Genomic DNA, 8,694 nt, shown 5'->3' on the forward strand with positions numbered 1-8,694 from the left:
TCGTCCTGAACACGGAATTCACACCATGTAGTTGAGTTCTATCTGTACACCACATAGATAATCTAAACAAAACAGAGCCCTACTGGACATGCAGTTAGGATCTCACAGAGCGAATACCCTTGAACACAAGACAGAAGGCACAGTTCACATCTGCGAAACATCACATCCGTCTTTAGAGACAGCTACATCAGAGAATGGAATCCCGGAAGTTTCAAATAACTTCTTTTAATACAGGTTCAAGCAAACCTGAAAGTTAGGGAGTTTCCGGACACTTTTGTTTTATTAAAAAGTGTCTGAAGCCTGAAAATGTCATTTGAAAAAAAATTCATTAGACATTAGCAGGTACTTTTTGTAACGATTTGCTATTTCATGCTGGAAAACAGGAAACAGACCCAACGTTTGCTTTCAGGTACGGTTCATTACATAATAGACATCTACTACTGAGAAGCTTGAATACAATTTACACGAGCCAGGTAGAAGTCGAACCTACAATCTTATGATCCGACATCAGATGCGTTATTTATTAAACCGCTGGTATTTCACATAACCTGAATTCCCCCATAGTGTGCTCAGTGCCGCTACTAGTAATACACGACGCCCTCTAAAATTTCTAAATGAGAAACATGTGTTTTCTGAATTTTTATGAGTTTTAAAATATAATGTCTTTAAATCAGACAAAGGGTTTATGTTTCGCACTGAAATTCCGATTGATTGAGAATTCAAAGAAAGACTGTTTTCTTCCACAACACCGTATAATTATCGCATCCACCAGACTCTCCAACTTCTCCAGACCTTGCTGGGTGAGCATTTGCTTCGATAAATTAGGTCACGTATCATGTTAAATCACTTCTTCTCAACACAACATTTCCTGGTGCACGTTTTCTCTATGAAAAAAAGACATTTTTCCCTTGCACGATTTCTCGTTTTTTATCAAAGCGTACAGAAAGAAAAAAGAAGAAGAAATAGTGTTGCAAAAGAACTCTGTCGCCCTTGGGAGATGTCAAACGCATTGGACATGAAAAATTCCAGATAAAAGCCAGTTCTCTTCGTTTCTCAGTGTCGGGGCTGCTACTGTATGTAAAAGAGGCAATTTGCTCTGAGAGCAGGTTCAGCGCTTTCTGAACGCAGATGTCTCAGAGCGGTGTGTCCAAGTATCTGTAAAAGGTGATGGTCGTCCTGTCACCATAGCTTAGTTGGTTAAAGCGCTTCTCAATTAAACAAAAGAACCTATGTTCAAATCCCAGCCGTGTATTTCTTCCTATCTTGTAGTACAGAACGTACCATTTTGGGCACTCACAAAGGGCTTGATTTCGTTAAATGCATGTGTTCTGGAAATTCTGGAAAACTTGTTTTTGATTAAATTCACACAGCTTGCGAAACATGAAATTCAGTTCTTGGTTATCAGTGCGGAAGAAATATTACCGGCTGGCAAAAAGAACGGTAAGAGATTTTTTTTTGATTCGAGAAAAAACTCCACCAGTCAGTTTCTGTGGCGCAATCGGTTAGCGCGTTCGGCTGTTAACCGAAAAGTTGGTGGTTCAAGTCCACCCAGGGACGGGTTTCTTTTGTGATGTAAACATTGTTTTCGCATAGGTCGATTGGATTTCTCAGCTAAACCATAGCCATTTTAATATTTGTAGGAAATGCGACTGTTCAACACGTGTCAAAAATGTCCAATAATGCCCAACATCGCAACTCCCCAGAAAACCATATTCACCCAAGAAAAATGATCCTCGAATCGTCATTTATACTCCCGTCACATCCTCTGCTGAAATATTTTAAAAATACAATGCAGATTTGTTTGAGAACTTGACAAGCATTGTTTTGTTAGCACTGTGCAGATGGATTTTGATATTTTGACATATTTACCTTAATTTTAAACTGTAAATACTGTACAATCTATTGTAATTGGGTTGTAATATTAAAATATGTTAGCTGAGGATGCAAAGGGGTGAAAGGGAAAGGTCAGAGGGTATAGTAACAACAAGGTTAGGATTGGTGGAGGTGGTAGGGGTGTTGATGGTTTTTCTCTGTAGAGGATGATTGAGTTTTTTATCCTTCTCTGAAGTGAGAAACTGGAAGAGTTGGGAGTTGAGAGATCTGATGAGGTTAGTTATAGAAGGAAGTTGATGTGGAGCTGTTAGCTGTAAGAATTCCTTAATTTCTTTGATGTTGTCATCAAAGATAAACTGCAGTCAGCAAAGATAAAAAGAAAATTATCTTTGCATACTGCCCTGTCTTTCTAACACCTGAAGAAGGCTCCACGGCCAACACATTGTGTTTCCTTTCTTCTCTTTTCAGCATGGAATAACCCTTTACTTGTTCCTTTGCAGCCTACGAATGCTGACGCAGCTATTCACCTGATATTTAAATTTCCTATAATCACAAATATGAATGTCCACTGTAGGTATTTTTTTCCATGATTATTTATTCTGTCATTGAAGCATATTTTATGTCATACCGAAGTGTCATAATCACTGAATTTTTTTTTTTCATTTAGAAAGTAAGAAAATGATAAATCACTATGAATTGCATTTAGCCTGTTCTGATCTAGATTTTCTATATACTTTAACATGCCATGTTCACAATGTCACAACTCAGAAATGCAACAGTGAAGTGTTGTAATTACCAATGTACATAGTGTCGGAACATTGAGATGTTTTGGTAATGAGGAAGGAGGGACATGCCATGTTCACAGGGTCATATTTAAAAAAATGGCACAGTAAAATTTCCTAAAGTTCAGGATTTTGATAGTCTGTTCCATTGTCTCTCACACCTCAGTGTCAGAATTTTTAGATGTTTTTATAACCAGGGGGTAGGTTTATAGCAAGAAGCAGAAAGTGCCATCACCCGTTGCTCATCCTCGGTTAACCATATATTCTCATATGCCATGTTCTAAATGTCCCATTTATATTAAAAAGTTCTTGTAAAATGCAAGATTTTAAGACTTTTTATGATCAGAAGGCAAGGTCGTGGTAAATATGCAGAAAGTGCCTGTGAACTTATGTTTTGCCTTCGTCTTATTGACTTATTGTGTTTGTGTTATTGTGAGTTTTGAAAATTGGTTTACAATTTTCTGAAATGTGTTTCACACAGAAATGTTATTTGGATAGTCACTACTTACATATTCCCATTTACTGAGGATAAATACAGTAATCCATCCCGATTAGTACTTTTATAAATTACTGTAAAGAGCCATCTACAGGCGAAAGGCAGCATAACATCACAGCAGCAGCATTTAAGGCAGAAGAAGAAGCTGGCGAATAAGAAGCCAGCTTCAGCCTCGTTAATGCAATACCATTGGGTGAGGTGGAAAAATATTTCTTGCTCTGAATCCTAACATTTTTATAGGAGGTGTTCTAGTACTTCTTGCCTCAGATAAAACTGCCAATACATCACTTATTTCTACTCCATCAATAGCAGCAGTGTTATCGGTACTGAGTCCTAAATGTACGTCCTGTCATCATATAAAATGTCGAAAGTTTTGACTGCATTCAACTGATCAAATTTCTCTTCGATGACAGTTATAATTTAATCAAAAATACATCAGAAACAAATTTGCACTGTTTTGTTTTTATCCAGAAGAGCATCATCATGAGACTCAAAACATACCTGTTTTTTCTTCTTTCCAGGAGGAAGGATTGTTCAGATGCAAATATTGGTCCAAAATCAATGTACTCTCCTATCACTGTTGCTTCTTTAAATCCTTCATTTGAACGTTGATATTGAGGGATGATATTGTACAAATTTTGGTTTTCTTTTAAAGCAAATTTTATTAAAATATGAGCCTCTGTTATAGTTGTCTTGGAAGTTTTGCAAGGTATAATAGACCCCCTTGTGCCCTCAGCTAAAATATGATAAAATACAACAAAATGTATTTACATAGAACAGCATTTATGGTTACATGTATATTAAAATTAGGATAAATATACAAAAGTATTAAAATACAAATGTACAGTCCTAACATAATCATGCTGTCCAACTGTCTTTTTTGCTTGTCAAGTTCTCCAACAAATCTGTGTCATAATTTTAAATATTCTAAATAAGGATGCAACGAGAGCATAAATTAATTTTTCTGCCAGCCGTTCGAAGATCAAAGTCCATGGATAAATATGATGTCCTTGAATGTTGGTCATTATTGGCCATTCCCAGTGATATTGACTTACGTACTTAATTGTTAAACAAAAACATTCACATTTCCTGCAAATATCAAGTGGGTTAAGGTTTTGCTAAGAAATCCGAATAAGTAGAGATGAGGTTTACATTGCAATAATGAGAAGTGCATTTCTGGGTGGGCTCAAACCACTAACCTTTCAATTAACAGAGATTCACGTGTGTCCCTTTTCTCCATTTGCAAGCTTCTGATTAAAAAAAAGAAAATAATGCCTCTTTCTTACCAGCCTGCGATATACAATGCAAGATTTGTATTTCAGCTTTCACAGGCTGTATGAATTTCATGAAAAGCAAGTTGTTCCAGAAAGAAAATGAAAACTTGCATTAAACAAAATGAAGCTGCACATAATCATCCATAGTGATACATTTTGTAAGACAAGACAGGAAGAAAGGCACCGCTGGGATTTGAACGCAGAATCTCCTGTTTAAGAGGAAGCATGTTAACCAAATCAGCCAAAGTGCCATCAGTATATCAACACTGTGTCTGCGTCAGTGATTGCAGCTGACTGTCACTGGAGCACAGTTCATCGTGAACAAGTCAGCCTGCATAATGAGGGGGAAGAGACTGACCTCTGTGATGCAGTATCGACCAATACTAACCTTCTCTCCAACTGTTCTCTGCTGCATTCTGGATTAGCAGGTAAATATTGGTTTCCATGAATGTGTAGGGGTTTTGTGGATTTACTGGGACAATTATTAATTGTAGCAGTAAGTCACAAAATGATTCTTTGATGGCTATTAGAAAACCGACCTCGCGGGTTAACTCATTAACGCACACACACAGATACTAATACACTTATTAATACATAAAATGTGCATATAAACATAACAGATCTTAAGAGTGTGGGTTAGCAGAATACAAAAGTTATATATTAAATCATGAAGAGTTCCAAACCAAGAGGGACATACATTCAGTATACCATTCATTTAGACTGTTTCGTAAATGAACTGGGATTACAACTTCTACACTAGATACTCAAAAGCAAGTACATCACTCATAGGTATTAGATTGATATCAATTGTGGTTGAGGTAACAATTGAATTCTCGAGCTGTAATGCAGAATGTTGAATACTCATCCGATCTGTGTGGATTCAGATCTCCCGCGGACACAAAGAAGCAGTGGCAGGCTGTTGCTGTGTGCAATCGGCGCTCTCTGGCTCGGTGCCAGGCAGTGGCCGGTGCGGCTGGCGAGAAGGAGAGGAGGGAAAGATTCCTGCTGCGATGCGCTGCTGATGCTCTTTGAAGACCGGCGAGTTAGTGTTGGCTGAAACTAGCAGAGCTTGTGCACATGGAAAGTGACTGCGGGTCCAAGCCAGTCACACTCTTTAGATGGGAAGAAGACCAGTTCGTTCCCGATGTAGCGCTAGTCCTGAATCCTGAGATTCAGCTGTCGACAGTTCCGACCGTAGTTCACTCGTTGATCAGGCGAGCTTTGGCGGTGGAGTACCGGTGGTTCACGAGGCTGTCAGCTAGGCTAACCTGGGGCAGATCTTTTTGTTATGCATGGGCAACCTCTGTTCTCGACTCTTAGAACAAAGTTAAGTCCTGGCACTCGGACACACTGGCCGTCACGTGATTGTCCGAGCTGAGTCTGAGAATGTCCTGGAGGGGCACCTTCTGGGCATTGTGCTGCCTGTTTTATCTGGAGGAACTACGGTAGTTCAGTGGCTAAAAGTTCCGCAGGCATTCGAGACCCATGTGGAGTTACCCTGCCCTACCAGTTCCTGATTGGCTGATTGAGGTGGAGGATGAGTAACAATGACCTCTGACCTTAGGGTTGTAAACCTTGGGATGAGACTCTCCCATGGAATCTCCCAGACAGTAAGGCGCCAGAGATGACCATTTATTAGGGTGGCTGGTGAATCTCAGCCTTGGGAGCTGTTCCTTATCAGGAAACTCTATCAGCTAGAAAAACACCTTAAATGTGAACCAGATGGAATGGCCTCTCTGTATCCAGCTGCACTGAGATGAGGGAGAGAGGGACTGGCAAGGGAGCAGCAAACTTAATTCCTGTATTTTAAATAAGCCTTGCCTCTACAGAAGTGTCCTTAGAAGAAAAACATCTTCTATGATAGTGGTACAGTCCATCACGCCCCTCCTATAGCCTTTCAAAGAGAAAAAAAACTGACAACAAAGTATGTCTATGTGTGGTAATCAACCAGGTCTTACAAACATTCTTAAACCCTTCCACCTCCTTTCATTGCAAATGATTTGTACATGTTAGAAGGTTAATTTTGGCTTCTGATATTATGGTGGATTAAGAGTCCTAGAATCTTTGTAGAAGTACAAAGATGAAAGAAAGGGCAGTGTAATCATGGCCAAGAGAAGGCAAATGTTGGACTATCTGCTTGGAGTGAATGGAGCAAAACGTAGGCAACTTCTTGAGCAGAACCTGCTTCATCCTTCAGACTGGGGTTTCTGAAGATCTGTACATTTGAACTTTCAAAGTGACTAAAGTAAAGGAGTGTTCCCTTTTTACCACATAATTCTCACAGATCAACACTAACAGAGAGCCTATTTCCAGCCAGGATTCAATCACTGTCTCTCAGGCATCCCAGCAGTGGATTTCATGACTTCAGAAAGCCATCTTCACCAGTGGAGAACTCAATGCTCTGAGGTTTACTGGCAGAGTCTCACACTGGGTAATGTTAGATGTTGATAAATAATGTCCTATGGAATTCTACTATTGATAAATTCTACTATGGAACTGCGATGTGTCCTGAAAAAATCTTCTATGATAGTGGTACAGTCCAGCACAGCCTTTAAAAGAGAAAAAAAAACTGACAACAACAAGGTAAGTCTGTGGTGTAATCAACTAGGTCTTGCAAACATACTTAACCTCTTCCAGCTACCAACATTACAAATGCTGTTTACACATTAGATGGTTATTTTTGGCTTATGATATTATGGTGGATAAAGAGCCCTGGAATCTTTGTAGAAGGACAAAAGACGGAAAGAAAGGGCAGTGTAACCATGGCCAAGAGAAGGGAAATGTTGGGGAGAGCTTTTTTCATACACTTTTTATCAGTTTTTCCAGCCCAACAAAGATCAACATATATGAGCAGGCGTCCTGTGCCAAATCCAATCTGCCTTCCTTCCAAGCATACAGGAATGTGAGTGAATTAAATATTGACATATGAAAATACACAAAAATATGCAATCACACATATGCAGTTTGAGCAAACATAAGACAATAACCAAGTACCACAAACTACCAGGCATCTAGTATCATTAGCAGTTCAGGTGGGGAGCTGTGTCAGCATGTGTAGGCTGCAAAGGAACAAGTAATAGGTCTATTCCATGCTTAAAAGAAAAGAAAGAAAACACAACATTTCAGCCGTGGAGCCCTCACACCTGAAGAAGGCTCCACGGCCGAAACGTTGTGTTTTCTTTCTTCTCTTTTCATCTAGTGTCATTAGCCTTTTAACAGTTCCTGTCAAAATAAAATAGAAATGGATAACATTCTAGAGAGAGTTTGAAATACCAAGGTACAATTTAAACCATATTTCTTCCACTACAACCACAATATTTTGGAGAGATCGCTGAACCTCACTGTTCTGGCATGTCCGTTAGCCTCCGTCCTGCTTCAGCAATGAATGCAGCGGGGCACATTCTGAGGGAGATGCGGTCAATCAGGTGGCAGGAAAACCACGCTATGCTTTTTTTTGAGATCATGAAAAGGACAGGAAGCCATGTATATGTGTGCAGCTGGATATGTATTTGCAGGTGGCGTAGCAAATTCTGCTGAAGCCCCACTGCCTGGTGTGGACGGTAGCTGTGCATGTTGCAGCAGAATTGTGCATGTGAGATCAAGAGGGCATGTCATGTGTTTCAGCACTTCACTCCCTTCCGGTAGCTCGTGATTCCCTGAGTCCAAAAAATTTGTAAGTTCTTTAGATAACCTGTGGACTGATCTTTCACGATGAAGAATTCCTTAAGAAGAATAGATCTCGGCCCACCGTCCCAATGCCTCCGTCTCAAAACAGCAACCTCCCACTGCCCTTAGTCTGCAAGTCTTAGTCTTCGTTACCTATTGTACGAACTGAAATTTTGTGCTCATCAATTTAACGCTCTTTCCACGCCTTGCGCTCTCTGTGCCTCGCATATTTGTGGAGCTGTCTGCTCTTCTTTCTGTTGAAGTACTCAAGTTACGGGGCATCCTGCAGACTATGATGTGCTCACTGGCAGCTTTCAAGATTTGAAGGGAAACTACGAGCTTGATGGCTCAAGTCGAACGAATGTGATTGTTAAGCAATTGATGATCAAAAGCACGTCTTCTAACAATTTGTGAGAGTATTATCAGCACTGTTTTTACTCCGATATACTTTTCACTTGCTAAGCTGACAAATCGGACGAGAAAATGCCGGAGACGCACTCAGTGCAGACTGAGGTTGGGAAGGAGGCGTGGCCCTTCAATGCTTGACAACTGAAGGACGTTCTCTCCGCAACGGAGGAGCACCTGTCAGAAGTCGCAGAGGCTAAAGGAGAGCGCCTGGCTCCCGGTGCTCCAAACTCAGACC

At 40.1% G+C, this 8,694-nt stretch overlaps 1 non-coding gene across 1 annotated transcript; it reads left to right on the top strand.

Moving 5' to 3' along the window:
* The first annotated feature begins 1,483 nt into the window (after positions 1–1,483).
* Positions 1,484–1,557, top strand: trnan-guu (transfer RNA asparagine (anticodon GUU)). Its single transcript has one exon. It is a non-coding gene; the product is annotated as a tRNA-Asn (tRNA).
* The last annotated feature ends 7,137 nt before the right edge of the window (positions 1,558–8,694 follow it).

The sequence above is a fragment of the Atractosteus spatula genome (genome assembly GCF_055471065.1).
Source record: "Atractosteus spatula isolate fAtrSpa1 chromosome 10 unlocalized genomic scaffold, fAtrSpa1.hap1 SUPER_10_unloc_7, whole genome shotgun sequence".
Taxonomy (NCBI): Eukaryota; Metazoa; Chordata; class Actinopteri; order Semionotiformes; family Lepisosteidae; genus Atractosteus; species Atractosteus spatula.